The sequence below is a fragment of the Castor canadensis genome, chromosome 5 (assembly GCF_047511655.1).
Source record: "Castor canadensis chromosome 5, mCasCan1.hap1v2, whole genome shotgun sequence".
Taxonomy (NCBI): Eukaryota; Metazoa; Chordata; class Mammalia; order Rodentia; family Castoridae; genus Castor; species Castor canadensis.
In genome coordinates this window covers 145,112,110-145,131,336 of record NC_133390.1, presented here as the reverse complement: position 1 = coordinate 145,131,336, position 19,227 = coordinate 145,112,110, and the positions used below count along the sequence as shown (strand labels likewise).

Below are 19,227 nucleotides of genomic sequence, written 5' to 3'. Positions count from 1 at the left end.
ACCAGAGAAGAAGCTGCACTAGTGGGGCAAAGGTAAAAATGCCTCTCAGTGAAGAAGAAGCGCTAGCCCACCTCCAGCGTCCTTCCTTCTATTAGTCCAGCATCCCATCCGCTCCTCACCCGCCTTGGGAAGGGGCCGTTACTGCGCATGCCCCGTATCCAGGGCCGCCTCCGGGCGCGCCGCCCCGCCTTTCCCGGAGCTCGGGCGCGCGCGCGCGGTCCCGGGGAGCGTGCCCTGCGTGCGGGTGCCCGCCAAGCCCGCCGGGCGCTGGATCCTTGAGTGTCCCGGCCGCGGCCTGACGAGCGGGCACCGGGCCGAGACGGCGAGCGGCGGCGGTGCCCGAAGCGACGAGGAGCGCGGGCGGTAAGTGCGGGCGTCGCGGGCGAGCGGGCGAGCGCCTCCGCGCGTGCGCAGCGCCGGACCGACCGGACAGGGGCGCGCGCCCGGCCGAAGTGGCGGAGCGCCGGGGGGCCGGACCTGGGGACCACGAACCGCCGGTGGGCGGCCGACCGCGGAGTCGGAAATGCAGGGGCTCCTGGGATCCCCGACTGGACTTGTTTGGCGCTGGCCGCGCGGCTGGAGAAATTCCTGAGGGGACTCCAGCTGGGGCGCCCCGGACCGAGGGGCAGGGCCAGCCACGGCCTGGGGACCGTGGGGGAGGGCAAGGCGAGCCCGCCAGGGCTGCGACCAGCCCGCCGTACTGGTGCCCGCCGGGTGCGCGACTCCAGAGGTGGCGCAGGTCCGGGAAGGGGGCGCGGCCGGGGAGCCCTGGTGCCCTGCAGGTGGCGGCGGCCGCGCCCCCTCCCCTCGCTCCAGGAGGCACACGGTTGGGAACCTGGGCAAAGTTCCCCCAAGAAACTTTGTGAATGAGCTAGCCGACGAGGGCTGGAGACACCCCAACTTTGCCCAGCCCCGGTCCCCTCAGGACCCCGGCGAGTGAGGGTGAGCGATTGCGGGGATCAGTTTTCTTCATGTCCTCCAAGCTTGGAGTGGCATTCGTGGCTCTCATTCGCAGAATGTGCAGAAGTTTGTTCTTTTGGTAAGAAGGATGTTTATTCTCTTGGGAAGAAAAGCTTCAGACTGCCTGATCTTTTTATCTCAAAGAAAGTATTGTTAGGGCGTGCTGGGTATTCCTGTTTGTCAAGCAACCTATTGTCCTGTGTTTGCTGGGAGAAAACTGGCTAATTCTTAGTTTTAAAAAGATCAAGGAGGTAATTGTGCTTTTTCTTTTTAAAGTACTCCCCGCCACCTCACCAAATCCTGCAGTACAGTATTTCCCAAACTTACTGGTTGCACTGAAGAATCACTGGGGTGTTTTAAAACTTACCGTGACCAAATTGCACCCCAGACCAATTAAAACACAGTGTACTTTTAAAAGATCCCTAGGTGTTTCCATGTATTGCAGTTTGGAGATCACTGTTCGGTATAAGAAAGTCAAGACTTGTAGCTTTGTGTTTATTGTGGATGGGATGAAACTCTAGTTCATCTTTACTAGACAGGAGCTCACAAAGGGTGGTTTGTCCCCCTCCAGAGAGGGAGGGATGCGTCTCTAATGGCTCAGACTTCAGCTGAACCATAGTATGACTCTGGCACCCAGAACGTTTTGAATCTCTGCTGCTAGCCTGCCGTCTTTGATCCCTTGCCCCAGCCATGAGGTCTCTTCTTTTAATCCTGCCTCTACTCCTTTCTTAACCTCCCTCCTCCCCTTTACGAGGTACCCCAGCCTCAAAGAGAATCTCCCTCTGGGATCTGGTAATGAATCTAAAGAGTTACAGGGTTCCCATAGAAACGGGTTCCCCAGGGGAAGTGGGCGGATCCTCTTTCCATTGGGTTTCTAAATAGGACTTTTCCTTTTCTGAAGAGTTTGAATCGCCCTTTTCACGTTCTGGCCTCAGCGCAGGTATGAGTGAGCTCATCCAGTTCCAGGTTTTCTTTCTAAGATAATTGCAGAATTACTTATTGATGCTGTGCCTGGAGCGATACGACTTGCAAATCCTTTCTTCTCTGAATAGTCATTCTACCCCAATCATTGCACTCAAACTTGCTTAATAAAGTTCCAAAACGAGGTGGAAACAATTTGTACCTAACAATTTTCCTTTCACACAAACCTGAGAATTTATGCATCACTTTTCTAAAGTCCTAAGGCATCTTATATTTAAGCTATTTAAAATTGAATCTTTCTACAACTACGCAAAAAACTTCTGGTAATTTGTGGTTAAAAAAAATGCCATTATCTACTTTTTAAGTTGATCCTAGAAGGAGCTGCCCAGATTCTTTACAAAAAAGATACACCACATGTCAGTGTTATCCATTAAAATAACAAAAGGAAAGGCATCTTGTAAAACATTTGTCCATCTCTTCCCTCTCCCAAAACACATCCAAAGATCAGTTTTTCAAAAATGTTCATTGTTTTTATCCTCAGAAGAAATATTCTGTAGTCATCGAATTCCAGTTTGCTTTGGAAGAAACTGTTAAAATTGTTATGAATAAAAATAGTTCACAAGTATGTTATTTACATGTCTCAGGCTTATTTATTTATTTATTTTAAAGCCTTCAAACTTTGCTGTGTAAGTAATCAGAATTCAGTTAATTCAACTGTGTGTAGCACTCCAGTGATTCTGAGAGTGCATGGGAGTTGCAGTGGTTTTCTTTTGCTGTTCTCTCTTGTTTTTATGTACTAGTTAAGTTTCTGTTAACTGGCCATCAAGCAAATTTCTGCCTGACAGATTTTTTACTATTTCATTATGGAAAGGAAATAACGGTGGGAATCTTGGACCTTGTAGTTCCAGCAGTAATGATATGCTGCAAAATAGTAGTCCCTGTAGTCTTGCCATCACACATTGAAAAATTACTGAATTCTTCTCATTGTAGTGTTTGTCAATCCAGTTACCCAGTAACAAATCCTTGAAAACGTGCATTAATTGTGAATACTGGAATATCTTTTTTTTTTTTAATTAGCAACTGTGGTGTTTATGGAGTTCTTCAACATTTTAAAGTAAAATGTACTTGTCCTTGTTTTAGAAATTTTGGGAATTACTGAAACAAATATTATGGAAATAAGAATCACAGTCACAACATCCAGAAATCAATAACTGTTAATTTGGCTGTTTTTGTTTGTGTGTATGAACATACTTTAAAATAAAGTTGGCATTTTCACTTCATATGTAGTTTTAAATATGGCCCTTTTACTTAATATTATATCTCATATGTTTCCTCTGTCCTTAAATTCTTTGAAAATAGGGTTTTTAATGATGAATTTGCTTAAGTTTACTTAAATAGTTTTCTATTGTTTAGTATTTTTATTTTTAAATTTTTTATTTACATTTTTAATGGTTTAGAATATGATATTAAACTCTTAGGCTTCAAAGTCTAGGCTGCCCAAATCCTTTGTCCTAAGTGACTTTAATTACCTAATTCTTTAATCTCCTTTCTTTAGGATAGGCGTTACTGTCCCTGGACTGTAAAATTCCTTTGAGATGGAATAAACCAAATAGAGGAAGGCCAACAGGGTCTGGGCTCAGTTAATAGATATACTAGCAGAGCTGAGATAAATGCTTTTTGACTTGCTTAGGCTAGATTTATAGCAGAATTCCTGGGCAGAGGTGACCTCTTTTATGACTCCTGAAGCTTGTTGTCAAATTGCATATGCCGTGCCATCTTCCCTTATCCACTCTGTGGTCTCCCCACAGTGTGTCAGTACTCCAGTGCGTAGTCCTTCCTGGTTTCCTATAAAAATTGATCTCATTTTAGTTTTAATTAGTACTTTTTGGAACTGTTGAAACCATATTTACTTCTAAATTATGATATTTTTAAAGTGATTTGGAATACCTGTTCTATATAAAAATATTGTGACTTTATCATATATGTGTAGAAGAATTCTTTCCCATAGCACATTATTTGGCTTTTAATTAATTTTATGATATTTTCCAAATAACAACATGTTTTCATTGTTATAAGATCAGGTCTCTTATCTTGTACTTTTCGAATTTTCCTTATAAACATTTATGCTTGTGAAATGCTGAGGTGAGAAGTAAATGAAACAAACACTCTAGAAATTCATCAGATCTTTTTTAATCCTATAAATGTAGGTAGATATGAATTGTTTTTATATCACCCCTGCCCCAGTTAGCCAGTTGTACCACACCAAATGTTGAATACTCCATCCTTTATTCATTAGTCTGTTAACTTTCCCTTATTATATTTAAAAATCTTGATTAGCTTGAATACACTTCTGTATCAGGTCTTACTCATTTACACATTAACCTCTAATCTCAATGCCAAATCTTTTTAATTCTAGATTTAGAATTCATACAAATCTGGTAGAGCAAGTCACACTATTCTTTCAAAAATCATAATTTTATTCACCTGTCCTTTCAGACAATGATTGCTATATTTGCATTAATATATGCACATAGTTTTAAAAGTCTGGCAGCCCTATTATAAAATGAGTGGTCTTCCAACCTTTCTTTCTTCCCCACCTCCTTAGTCTGCCTACCATTGGCAGCGTACTGTTTCTCCTGAGTTTTTCCTTGGGCTTACTTGCAGGTCCTTTCTTCTTGAACGGGTCAGATTGGTTTTTCAGAAGAATCTGGCCAGCGTCTCACTGTCTGCTCATAGCCCCTTAAACATACCTGTTTTATTTATTCTTCCAAAACCAAATCTGTAGTTTTGCTGGGTTCTGGGATTGTCCACCAATGAGAAAATCGGGAGGGAATCTAGGGATTTTTGAGCTTCTCAAACAACCTTTACTAATCTTATTTTGGCCTGGAAACCTCTCACCTGCAGTATGAATAGACTGAGCGCTTCACAGTGTTCTCACTGGTGGTTGTAGCTCTCCTAAATTGGCTAAGACAGTTACCATTTCGATGATTGTGTTGTAGTTCTTACTTCAGCTCTTTCAGTCCTTAGGTCTCTGTGTTTTCTAGAAAGATGTCTCTCTTATGGTCACTTTACTGGAGTTTAGGAAAAAGGTATAATTGGGTGTATATTTTAAATCTGCCATCTTAATCTGGGAGACTCCAAAAGTGAATCCTTAAACTGAAAATTACAAGATCATGTTGCATTTTGTTTCTTTGACAAAGACTCCCACCAGTAGGGGAGTAGTGTTTCTATTAAGGACCTGAAAGATTATTGAACCTTTTATCTGTCAAAGTTCTGCTAGGATTCTTCTTAGATATTTATGTTTATACTGTGTTTGTGTTGTGTTCATCAAATTGGCTATTGCTAGTCTGAGACAATTGTTGATTTTGGGTATTTATTTTATAGCTGGCTCTTACTAAGAGCATTGCAGCATATTCTCTGAGGTTTCCTAGTTATATAATCATTTGTAGATGATGACACTTATGTGTACTTCTTTCTAGTAATTATACCTTTTATTTTGGTTTTATGGCAGTGTGCAATAGAGTTAGCATTCTGCAATATTATAAAATGTTTCTGGAATGTTATCAAACAGTAATGGTGTACAAACTTGTGTTCTTGTTTATTTTAATAGGAAAAAGTACTGCACTATTGGCTTTTGATTTATCATAGTTCCTTGTCAGGACAAAGGAAATCTGTTTTTTATTTCCAATTTACTTAGAAGTATTTTTTTTTAAGAAATGGGAATTAAATACAAATGACCATAGGCATCGCAGTTTATCACTGGGATTTCTTAACAAGTTTGCTGATTGAGTCTCAGATATCAAATTGGATCAAACCCTTCCTGTGAATAATTTTTTTTAGCAAAAACAAATTAAATTCATGAGAAGATTGAAACATAACATCATATTCAAAGCATAACCCTTCCTTCTTGGGTGAGGCAGGATAGGAGACAGTCACCAGGGCTTTTTGAAAGAAAAATATTTCAACTTGCTAAATTCAACAGTCATTTCTCATCTTAACCTATTGATAGCATTTGATGTGATTGGTCACCCTTCTTTCTAGATATACTTTCTGCATTTGATTTTTGAGGTCAACTGCTTTTCCTCTTATACTGTTGTTTTCCTCTTTTCAGTTGTTTTTAAATTTTGTGTTAGTTTTCTGTTCTTACCAGTTACTCATTTGGAATGAGCCAAAGCTCTTGTCACAGATAGTCACAAAACTTTAATGAAATACCATGTAACTGTGTAAAACTCGCAAATGTATATCTGCAGCTCAGACAGGTCCAAGTACTTTTTTTGAATAATTCATTTGAATGTATAAAAGATAATCTTAACAGGACGAAAACTGTGTTTCTGATCTTTGTAAACCTGTTCCACATTTGGCCTGTCCCATTTTGCAGGTTATTTATACTAAAAATATTGGAGTCATTCTAGTTCTTCTTTTTCTCCCACTCTGTTTCCAGGGGGTTCAGCTGCTGCTGTGTCTTCAAAAGTATGTCCAGAATTCTGCCTTCAAAATAAATCCAGAATTTAACTGTTTTTCTCACCTCTATTCCCAGCATCTTTGTCTCAGTCTCCAGCAACTCTTGTCTGTATTATTGTGGTGACCTCCTAACATAAAATTGGTCTCCTTCTTCCTTGGCTTCTCTTTGACAACATAACAACCACAGTGATTCTCCCACTGCCATCACCATAAAAGGGATCAAACCCAGGGCCTCACACATGCTAGGCAAGCATTCTACCATTAAATTACACCCATAGACCCCAAATGATCTTTTAAAAATATAAGTCAAAATATGCTTAAAACTCTACAGTGGCCTTCTGTGTCACTCAGATAAAGGTCAAATTCTTTATAATGATTCACAGAACCTTTCATAATCTGGTTCCCATCAACTTTGACCTCTTTTCCCACTTCTCTCCCTCTCAGCTGTTCTTTCCCCTTTGCTAACTCTTGAACACAGTAGCAGGCACATTTTCAGTGTTCATACTGAATTTTCCTTCCTCCTGTAATATTCTACCTTCTACCTTCCAGATACATTCATGGCTAACTCCCTCAACCTCCTTCAAGTCTTCACTAAAATATCATCTTGTCAGTGAAACATACCTAATTTGTAGTTGTAAGCTGTACCCTGTATCTTGCTTACAGTTCTTTGCCTTTTCTTTTTCTGTAACATGTATTACGTTCTAAATATCTAATAAAATATATTCGTTTTGACTTTTGTGAATTGCTTCTCTCTCACCCCTTCTAGACTATAACATCCCTAGGAAGTATTTGTTGCATCCCAAATGCCTAGCACATAGAAGGTGTTCAGTATATATTTTGAGTGAATATAGTATTCTCCATTTCCCGCCCGCCCCCCCCTCAGTGAATTTCTCAGAAAGCAGTATGTGCATAGTGCTTTGGTACTTGTGGACCTAATATTGATAATTTAGCAAGAGAGAAGTTCCAGAACATGTTTAATTGATAATGAAGATGATAATAGAGAATAGTTATGAGGATTAAATAGGGTATCTTCTGTAAAGTACTAAACTGTGCTAAGGTATAGGATCAGGTTACTTAACTGTCACAAAAAACAGTTGCTCCAATTACTTTCTAAATTATGCAGATTCTGCAATCTCCTCCCTTTGGGTTTTAGTCCTTAACCAAGGGTAAGCAGTGACATTGCCTGGGAGCTTTTCAAGACATGCCTGTTCCATGGGAAGTATCAGTAATGTACTGTTAACTATATTTTGGTCTTTGGCCAATCTGTGTTTGCATCGTAAAATAGAATGTAACCATTTGTTTTTCCCTTTTTAATGCTTTCTTGTTATTCATGACATTTTTCATGTCTGCTTTAAGCCTTTTTGCCTCTAAGGTTCTAGCTAAAATCACTTCTCCTATGAGGTAATTTTGAAATCTTTCATAGCCACAGACAGTTACATAATTGAATGTGGTACAGAATTCACAAAAATTAAAGGATCTCAGTCCTTTACCTTCACTTTCCCAGACAAGAGTACATTGAGTCTTCCCTATAGCAGTCATTATAATAGTCAGTTGTTTTAAAGTTTCACTTAGTGTTTGTAGCCTTCTTTTGTGTCCTTTAAATCTAAGAATATTGTTAAAACTCAGACCTTTTCTTTTTTAATAAAGCAGTAAGTATTTGTATGATTTGTACTGTTGTAATTGCTGTGCAAATAAGTAGTGTCATTTGTAAGCCAACAGATGATTATTTTTGTGATTAAGCAACTAAAGAATAGACAATAAACAAAAATCATGATGTGTGAATCTCTAGAAATGCACAAAACTGATAGCCATTACCAAAATGTGAAGATTTTCTTCCATCCTGTTGTTTTTTCCCTCAGGATATATCTAGTTCCTCATGTGTATGTTGTCTCTATTTAATTTTGTGCTAATGTATGAGCAAGGGCAGTCCCCATATTCAATTAGAGGGTGTAAACATTTTAGCCATGATTATCATATATAGGTGTAAAATCTTATAAACACCATTGTTCTGAATATATTTACTGGATGAATTTACCTTGTCTTTGAAACTGGTTAGATCTACTTTTGTTATTATGAATACTTACTCTTTCAAAAATAACATTATTACAAATTTATTTTATACTAAGTCCTAAATAGCCAGTATTGTTGGCCAAGAGGGAATGGAAAGCATTGACCTCCATCTCTGGTGATGAATCACACTTCCTGTAGTTTAGGCCATTACTACATAGCCCAATTGGAAAACACACCTTGTTTTTACAGTTTTACATTTTGTTCAGAGACTCCTGTAAGTAATTGCTGTCTTTGTGAAAGTTTTGTTTTTGTTTTTTGTTTGTTTGTTTTTAATTACTAACTCATTTCTTCTACACACTTACTTTTTGTTGTTTGGAAATAGTGGTCTTGCCTACCCAGCACCAGCAAACATATCTACTCACTAGTGAGGGACTAATTTTGGCCCTCAGTTATTATGATATGATACTATGAAAAGAGAAAGGTTAAATTTTTTTACTTTTTGTTAGGGAAAAGTTGAGTGTTGTAAAGCCAAACTATATTTAATAATATGTTTTGAGGAGTAAATGAGCTACATTCCTAAAAAGCATAGAAATTCCTAAAATTTTTAATTTGGGATACAGTGGGAAACATTTCCCAAAATAATCTAATTATCAGCATCAACATGGTAAGAAGCTACCCAGAATCACCTACTTCTGTTCAGGATATATCAGGCTTCAAACAATCGCTGCTGGTTGTTGCTGTTCTTGTGCAGCCCTTGCCCTCCACCTGCTTCGTAGACAAGGGTGCCTTTCATAAGCTCCCTCTCTTCCTGTGGTTGCTTCCCTTACCTTTTCCTGGGGACTTAGGAGATAGGAACCCTAAGTGCTTAAAGCTGAAGCAGATCTGTTGGAGTGTGGGCGGTCTTCTGAATGCTGCCAGCAGTGGAGGGAATTGTATATGTGCAGTAATGGTCAGTTTCATGGCAGACTTCCTACTCCTCTCTTAGATTATTTCAGTGTATACTTAATAAATGGTGTATAACCTCTTTTCTTGAATTACTAGATTTAAAAATTTTGCTACTATTTAATAAATGTTTCTGTGGAATCAGCCCATGCTTACCTGAAATTTTGGATTACTTTATTAGTTTTCTCTTACTACTGCTGTGAGAGTCTTCCCAGAATGTGAAAGTCAGTTCTGACCACTTGTTTAGCAAATGGCTTCAGGGATAGTCTCAACATCATCAGGTGGGTATGTACCTGACCTTACATGTGTGGGTTAGGGATGTCAGCGTATCATGGTGTTTGGGTTGGGTTATAGGAAATGGGATGTACAAGATCGGCACAACCTGTATTGAGACTTTAAAGTCCTTCTATAATGTTATATAGTTATTAATTATTAGTTTCTTAAGTATTAATTGCCATGTAGAATCTAAAACTACATCAATGAACTTTTTTATTTTTAAACTAAAATCTGTTGATTTCTTTTGAAAGGGATCTTTTACCACTGCATGGTAGGTTTATCTTTTTTCTGTTATATCTTTTTTTAATTAATGCACAATTCTGTACCATAATTGCATCGTTATTAGAAAACAGCACACCGAGTTATACAGATCTTTTCAATGTTTACACATTTCATTATAAATTTCTGGATATTACATTCATTTAATACTATTGCTTGCCTCAGTCTTTTAAGTATAGGAAAGCTGTCAGGCCCATGGTGTCTTAATCAAGGTCTCCAAAATTCTAATTTTTGTTTGAAGGCTTGAATTTTATCATCAGCAATAAATACTGTCAGTTTCCCTTGAAGTGACGAGCTCATTTCATTCATTTTTGAGAAACTGCCAGATATCAAATTCTGAATCAGCATACTTTGCTTTCTTTCCCAAGTAACAGTAGTTTAAAAAGAAGGCTACTGTTTTGACTTGGAACACTAGTAGTAGCATAAGTGCTGTTTCTCAAGGCATCAGAAATGCCTCGTGTACTTCCCATTTCATAAGACAAAATATTAAAAAGGTGTGAACTCAAGGGTTAAAGTTTAATAAAATGAGTTTTTATTGGTGCATTGCCCAGAGATTTCCAACGAAACAGTAGGTTGATTATAGCAAAGGAGCACACAGTCGCAAATCTGCATTCACCCAGACTTTTCACTTCTTGCATAATTCCCCCATCATCTGGGTGTAGACTGGGGATTAATCAGGAGGGTAACATGACTTACTTGAAGTGTCCTGCGGTTTATCTTCTCTTTGGCTGCTCAGTGTCTACTGAGGTGACTTTCAACTGGCTTAGCATCAACAGTGAAAGGAAAGTTGCAGGATCAGGCTATGGATCCTTTAATTTCGAAGCCCCTGGAGAAAACCCTGTTTTTTGGTTTGAGGGAAATGGCCCTCCTGTGAGGGCTTTTAGTTACGCATCACCACTGCCAGATGTTCCTGAGATGTTGCAGAGGGATTCTGGTGCCTACTTCAAATACTTCCTTAGCCAGTGCATTTCAGAGCTTCTTAAAATGCTTAATGATTTAAAATCATACACACATCAAACAGGCACACACAGAATACGTTTAGCTTATCCCCCCTTCCAAGAAATACACTTTTATAGTCATCTGAACTCTAGTTGAAAGAAGCAGTTTTAAATTTCTTCTTTTCGGCCAAAGTAAAATTCATGCTATGACTTTAAAACAGTTTGTTTATATATTCAACACTACTAATGGTTTTTAAAATCATTGCTGATGGTAAAAGTTTCCTTTCATAAACATATGGGCCCAGTGAGAGACTTTCCAGCCACGGTCAAAATACTCAACTCCTCCACTGTTGACATTACTATCTCCATTTATCCTTATTGTGATATTGTAAGGTAATATATAGATAGAAGTTGTATTTTTTTTAAAAAGTCAAAAACCTGACTTCTTAAAAATATTTTGAAAAAACCAGATTGCTTAACACTCTAGTTCTTAGTAGAGCAAGTCACAGATGCTTTTTGTACATGTGCTTTTCTGTTCACAGTAATCTGAAGTGAGACCTCACCCATCCTAGCAGAGTAGTTTGTTGCATGGGAGGCATGAGTTTTTCAACCACCCAGTACACACAAGCCTGTTTTATTACTTTGTTTGAATTTTGGGTGTGTATAATGTAGTGGAAATTTATCTATTCAATGTTAAGTACAATGAAACACACTTCAGAGCTACATAAAAAGTCTTTTTAGTTACCCATTTTGGGGTAATTTTTATCATTCTTTCCAGTTCAATAAATCACTAAAATTCTCTACTGGTGCTATAAATAAATATGCCAGACTATGAATTGAGGTTGGCTGATAAAAGCAGTTTTGTCCTGGTAACTGATTCTTGTTTCTATTTAACTTATACTTCTCTGTGAATATTTATGTTACATTAAATTTTAGACTTATAATGAAGCAAAGCCTTAGTATGAGCACATGTAGGAACTTGTTTTAAGTTGAGCTTTAGAACAGTAAGATTAGATGCAAGATGAATGTAGTGTTATAATACCACATTTGTGCTTAGACATGTTCAGGAAAGCCCCAGGACACATTTAATAGGTATCTAGGTTCTTTACCATTGCACTTAGTTTAAGCTTGAAACTCAGACAATTGGAAACATTTGTAGACCTTAGTCTCTTCAAATCATTTTGCCACAGGATCCCTTGAACTCCATAAATATAATCTAGAGTGCTAATTGGAAGTCTTGAGCTTGAACCTTCTTTTTCTGTAACCAGTGAATGCCAGGTGTGTGGGAATGGCACTACTAGCTCTTGTTGGAGATAAGGGATGTAGAACTCAGAGAATTCACAGTCTAATCAAGCAACATAAGGCAGGGTAGAATGTGAAAAGTTCTGTAGTTGGGCAAGGAAAGTCTGTAAATTCCAGGAAACCTTTTTGACTGAGATATCCTGTGGATGGGTAGGTTTTAGATAGGTTTGTAGAAAAGACAGTGAGAGGATGGCAGGAAGCAGTGGAGGTATTTGTAGTGTGAAGAATGAAGAAGAGAAGTCAAAAAGAGATAATAGTGAATCACAGTGAGGGCGTGGAGATCCAAAAGTGCATTGCAAGCCACATATTTTCCCCTCATTGAGAAAAGTGAGATAAAATTTCTTCTCTTCTGAGTAGATGCAGATGCTTGCTCGGCATTCCTCTGGCATGCCACAGAGTCTGTTCTCAGTTCACATAATGTCTCTTTAGGAAGAGCATCATGGAGTACAATTAAGATTTGGGATGGCCATGTGCCTTTTCATGAATATCTTTTTTGTCACCTTTAGAAACTGGCATCTTCACAGCTGCCTACTAAAATACTTATGCAGAGAGACCCAACTCAGACGTACCTTTTGACCTCTGTTTTCAGAGACTGCTGTTCTTCCTTAGTGTGGTTCCAGTTCTCATCATTACCATGGATCATGTGTAGCCATTAACTGTGGTGAACTTGTTACTTCTCTATGTGTTATTTAAAAAAATTAAGGTACTGACAAGTGGATCACCACTCTTTAAAGACATATTTTGACTTTTAATGTTTTTAGTTTGCTTGTGCTGTCTTGCCTGTGATTGTGTGGTACAGAGTTTTGGGGAACCCAAATTTTAGAATAAGAGTCCACAAATAGTTGACTTTTTAAGTGAGACTTATTTGAACATTATTTTATGAGTAATTAGATTATTTTATACCTCTGGGTAGTTCAAATACTTGCTTAATTATATAGTAGCTCTTAATTACAAAAATAGAAAAAACTGAGTATCTTATTAGCATTGAATTTTTTGTTTCAAGTACCTTATTTTCTTAAGCCTAACATGTAAAATCAAGAAATTCCTCAGCTTCTATTACTGTTACAACAACATAAGAAATGGCAGCAACTTTATTGATGCCAAATTATGACTTCCTGCACAAATGGAGGGAGTCTCTGAATGTTACTTGGTGTCAATGTTGTTAAGGTCATGCCAACATTCACAGTACACTGCACCTTTTTATTGTGTTCTTCACAACATGCCTAAGGAATTGTATACTTGAAAGCTAACTAAAAGTAGCATAAATTGTTTTTAATTTGGACTTAGAGCAGATTTTACTTTTGAGTTTTTGCCAGAAGTTGGTTTCAATAGTAACTGTCACAGGCTTCTAATTCTACATGAAATTTTTGTTAGGGAATATTATCACTCATATTAGTAATTTATGCACCTTCTCATTTCATGTGGTGGCGTCTACTCCAGAGAGTGTGTGTGTTAGAAATTGAATGTGAGGCCAGACATGGTGGCTCACATCTATAATCCCAGCTACTTCAGAGGAGGAGATAAGGAGGATTGCAGTTGAAAGAGTTAGTAAGAACTTGTCTCAAAGAACAAGCCAGACCTGGTGGTACATGCCTGGAATTCAAGCTATGCAGGAGGGAATAGGTAGGAAGATTGCAGTCAGAGGCCTGCCTCTTACCCTGTCTGAAAAATAAATAAAGCATAAAGGGCTAGAGTTGTGCATCAAGTGACAGAGCACTTGCCTAGCAAGTACAAGGCCCTGAGTTCAATGCAAAGCTATCAAAAAGAAAAAAAAAAAGAAAAGCCAGCTGAATGTGGTGGTGTTCACATATAAACCCAGCACTTGGTGGTTGAGGAAGGAGGAGGATTATGAGTTCAAGGCCAGCCTGGGCTACACAGTGACCCTGTCTCAAACAAAACAAAACAAAATAAAAAAGAAATTGAATATGAAGTTACCTTGTAATTCCATGTTTTCCCACAGCAGAATTTCTCATATCTCACTCAGCATAACAGACTTCTCACTTTTAGATCATAACCTAAAATTACTATTTCATTCTAACCCACATACAGTATGAAAATGAAAGAAGGCAGTTAAGTATTAATCAGTTGTGACCATTAGGGATGTATGTATAATGATGGTCAGTACACAAAATTATAACTGCTCTTATCTATGTGGTTTTGCTAAAATTAAAAAAATATATATGTCTTTTTTGGCCTTGCCTTTCCTCAAAACAATGTAAAATCTACAACAATTTACACTGTTCAGGTATTTTCATGGTGGTAGGAAGAGAGGTTAAATTGAAAGACAGGATAATAGCCTTTATTTCTAAGTACCCTTGAGTCACTAAGGGAACAGCATGCATGTAGGTGACTTGTATTTGGGAATTTGTTTTTAGTTTTTGTAGGGTTTTTCACTAATCCACTAAGACTTGTGGATTTGGGAGAAATTTAGCTGTGACATTTGGAACCCCAGTAATAATCAGGACTGATGTAGAATATCTGGAGGCTTGGGAAGTATTTGGAATCTTCCTTCCCATTCCATGTGCTCTTTGGAACAGAGTGACTTTATCAAGTAGAGCAAGATGTTCTTTTTTTAAGTGTGTAAGCGACACAGATTTTGGATTTTAATGATCTGATTATGGAGATGTTCTTGGTGATTATCTTCCTAGTATTAGGGAAAAAATCACCAGCCAAATTAAACATCTTTGGAAATATCTTTTTTTATTTAGCCAAAACATGTTATTTTCTTCCTTTGTCATCTAAAGCAAACAAATGACCTGGAGAATGCCATAGCAATGGTTGGGTGAGGTTGTTCCATTCCAGCCCTTTCTAGTAAGATTAAAATTCCCTATTGGATCAGAACAGACTCCCTTCAGAACTTTTCAGAGGAGGCCTCCTGAGCCCTGGTCTTTTCTTTGAATGAACTGTTTCCAAGTCATACTACTAAGAGTCATATTTATATAATGGTATCATTATAATATACTTGTTTGAAAGTGTGAAATATCTTCCAAGGACTCACTTAGCTCCAGATCTGTAGTTTACATGAAGTTGTTTTACAGTAAATCTTAGATTGATAAATATTCCAGAGTTATGCTTCTAATCAGTTTTATGTACATATGTAGTTGTGTGCTACAGAAAATAATAGGGATGGATTATATTAATGCTAGAATTCTTACCAGTCCCGGCAATAGAAGTTCTCATTTTGAGATTTTCTACCATATTAATCGTTATCATAGTAGCATTCTCCATTGAGAATTGTGATTATATACTTTATAAAATGACTACTTGATGAAAACCCAATTATTCTAATGTAGTTCAGCTAAAATTTTGAGCCATCATCTTGTTCGGTTAAGGGAATTATTAACCAACCTAAAGGAGTGATTTCTTTCTTTCTCATGAATTATATAAATTTTACCTTATTTCACTAGCTATAAAGGTGCCATTAGTTGTTAGAGATGCTGTTATGTACCACCAAAGGACAAAAAGTGCCTAATAGTTATATTTATTAGATACCATTAATTATAAGGTACAACCCAACTTCAGAGATACTAAAATTTGTGTGGGAAAGTGAAAATCAATAAAGCACAGCACATATATTTACAGATAGAGTTTTATTTGGGTAGTGGTCATAATCATCATATTAAAATATAAAGGAAACTTTGTTAAGTAAGATTCCTGCATAGATTTTGTGTGAGAGGGAGACTGGGATTTGAAATCAGGGCTTTGTTCTTGCAAGGTAGGCACTCTACCACTTGAGCCACACCTCTAGTCTTGTGTAGATGTTTTAATTCTAGAAACCTAGGGTTTGAAGAGAGATTATGTAGTCAATAACTTAGACATCAGATTTACTACAAAATCATTTAAAGTGTGTAAACATTAACAATTGAATACCTTTTTTTAAAACAAAGTATCTTAAACTTTACAAAAGAATTTATGGTACCTTATGTTTAACTTTATATATTCCTTTTCAAGATCTCTTCACTTAACCAAAAAAAAAAAAGAATAATTTGAGACTCAGATGAGTTGTATTCCAAACGAGCACATTGAGACAAAGTATGTTCTAAGAGCTGTAATCATCAAATACCATGTTAAAGACCTTACAGAATTTTTAAAAGAACAGTGTTACTGCCTTCTGAAAATTGTTGCATTCTAACTTAGGGTGTTCCACCTCCCTCTCCTTGCCAAATTTAAAGTACAATTCTTTGTGTGGTAAAATTAGCTCTGTGTGGTAAAAAGGAAGTGACTTGGTAAGCCTCAGCCATCTAGACAACTCTGAAGTATGGCTTGCCCACAGGTTTGTATTAGTTATTACCCTTGGTGCTAGAATTCAAACTCTGGGTCATCAATGAGAAAGGCCAAACTGAGTTGCTAGTGTAGATTTTGTTGGATGGTGAGACAGACTACTTGCCACTTTAGGCTGTTTGATAGGTACAGCAGAGTGTCAATCAGTGGTGACCTCACGGAGGTTTGAAGTTCACAGTAGAAACATGGCCTGGAATGTGGACTCCCATGTGCAGATTTGGAAATAATGCTACAAAATTTAGACATTGGTGTGAACTTTGAAAATGCACAACATGAATCTTGATTATTGAGTCACTTAAAAAATGGGAACAAGATTTGTAGCCACTTTGGACCTGTTTGGCCCACAGTGGGGGGTGGCTAGAGCAAGCCTGGAGCTGAGATGAAATGTCAGTAGTTGTACAGCTGGAAGGGGTGCTAGGATAGGGAACCAGATTCTTGGGGTTTTTGTGCTTTGAATGGTTGTAGCACAAATGATGTTTACTGCTTGGGTACAGTCGCTCCTAATAAGAGCTTACCTTTATTATGCTCCTAATAAGAGCTTTACCAACTTTTATCAAAGTGCTTTCATAAACATAATCTTGCCTTTATAGTAAACCTGAGAGGGGTTTACTATAATTACCCCATTTGTCAGATGAGGAAAATGAGGCTTATAGATACTAAGTAACTAACCTTAATGTCACTTGTTATTGGCTCTTGCTTTTTTCCCTGTATGTGCTGCCAGTGCTTGACTCCATATTTATTCAAATTTAGAACACGTATGTTTTTCAGCAGCCACTGCAATCTTTAGGAACTGCCAACAGTTTGTAGCTTATCTTTTTGCCTCCCAGATCACAAACATGAGTTTTGTTTTGTATTAAAAGGAAGAGTAAAACAAAAAACCACTCTCCCATCACATTTATCAGATTACTTTTGTCTGTTATATTCTACAAATCTGTTTTGGAATTGATAGATATTACTTAAGTCTACCTTGCCCTGTTTAAACCTCAGCTAAGCTCAGTACAGTTGTTTTTTAGGTGTCTTTTAGTAAGCCATATACAAGTCCAGACAAGGAATCCAGAGTTAGAGCAAGTTAAACAAGAGTTGCCAGCATTGTCAGTATTGTAGCATAGAACTTGATGTTAGCCATGAATGGCTGGTTTTCTAACTTTCTATTTACCTGGAGAGTCTCTTCTGTTTTTCACCAGCTTCCTCATGGCTGTTCCTTCCTGTTAGAGGTTCTCCCCATTTATTTCCAGAAAGTATCCTTTCTGCATTCTTTCCTGTAGTGTGTCCTACAGGGGGTGTGAGACTGTGTGTGCTCATGGCTTTCATTTTTGTAAACTTTGCACATACATTTTTCTTTTATAGTAGATTAGAAATATAAACAGAGGCTTATGTAAGGGTGTGAGGTGATTGCTATGGGTGTAAATCAGAGTGAGTGAAACAAACAGAACATGGCAAGCAGATCGGCCTTTCAGGCCAGGTGTTGCCTAACTCCATAACTGTGGACTTTTCATTCATCATTCCCTTAAACGTCCGACATTCAGTTGCCTTGTCTTTGAGACAGGAGCTGCTATGATTTTGAGAGTTCCCAAACCTCATTCACGTCCTCAGCCTAAAGATAATTGTACTAAAGGTAGGAGGGCTGGCAAACCTTCCAGTAGTGAAAAGGGTGTTCTAAGTGATTTTAAATTCTGTTGGTAATTTTGCTGTTAATTGAGAATTGAGTGGAAATAGGTAATTGTGATTCTACTTTCTGTCAATTATAAAATCAACTGAAACCCACTATTAACTAACCTTTTCAGCTTGGTTCTTAGTTTTCCTAACTGTATGCCCAGTACCTAATATGCCGCATGATCAGCAAGGTATATTTTGGGAATACTTTCATTAAAGATTGATGGGCTTCTTGACCTATTTACCTCATTAAGGCAGATTATGTCTCACAATGGCTATAAAATCCAAGAGGGATAGATAGGAACAACTGAGAAGATGCTAGTAGGAAAGAAATTTTAGAGGTAAAATTTGACAGTAGATACTGGGTTGTTACCCTTTATTACCCTTCAACACAGTAGGCAATATGTTTGGGTTACAGACTAAATAATGAAATTTTAACCTTAATATTTATACAAGTAAGAAAAGCCATAATTTCTATTTAATGTAGTAGACTATAGAAATTAAAGCAGAGAACAAAATGATACTAAAATTGTGTATATTCAAATCAATACTAGATTGTTTCACATTTTATTGTGTTATAGATCATGGACTACTCAAAAGGACATATTAAAGCTATCATTATTGTTTCCAGAAAAGTAAATCTACAATTTTGCATGCAATTTGAGGGCTTTCATGGTAACACTATTAAGTAAATAGGATTGTCTGCCTTTTCTTTTGGTACTTCCTAGTCCAAATTCTTGATTGGGGGAGAACAACCCTGAATGTTCAGCTTTAAGTGACCCCTAAATAATCTAGGCTAGTGTTTCTTAACTGTGGTCATGAGAACTATTGAATGGATCAAGACCAACATTAAAATCTAAAGAAAAAGGAATAAAATAGAAATTACTTGAGTATGTTTTGTTTTTGAACTGTTCTAGTTTGTGTGCATCTATGTGTTAGTACTAAGTTAGAATATAAAATGCATTTCTTACTGTACATTGAGCTTAAAGCTTGAGAAACACTCATCTATACTAAGTGATCTTCTTCATTTTATAGCTTTAGGAAGCTGAGGTCCTTAAGTGCTAAATAATTTGTTCAGTTACCTCCCTCCCCATTTTATTTTCCTTTAGGTGGCCCATCTAGGATCGAGCCACATTGCTTAATTGATGATTTTGATGTGATGTGTTGATAGTTTTTTTTAATTTAAATTGAATTGTGAACTAGG

At 37.6% G+C, this 19,227-nt stretch overlaps 1 protein-coding gene across 2 annotated transcripts in view; it reads left to right on the top strand.

Annotated features, from left to right (window-relative positions):
- Nucleotides 1–221: 221 nt before the first annotated feature.
- Nucleotides 222–19,227, top strand: part of Btbd3 (BTB domain containing 3) — a 30,532-nt gene continuing 11,526 nt past the window's right edge. Inside the window, exon 1 of one of the 2 annotated variants that reach the window (XM_020179629.2) lies at nt 222–363. The gene's annotated coding sequence lies outside the window, so the exon portion shown is untranslated. Of the gene's footprint in view, nt 364–1,021; nt 1,040–19,227 lie in introns of those variants that run through there. The other variant, XM_074074339.1, reaches the window with a different exon arrangement.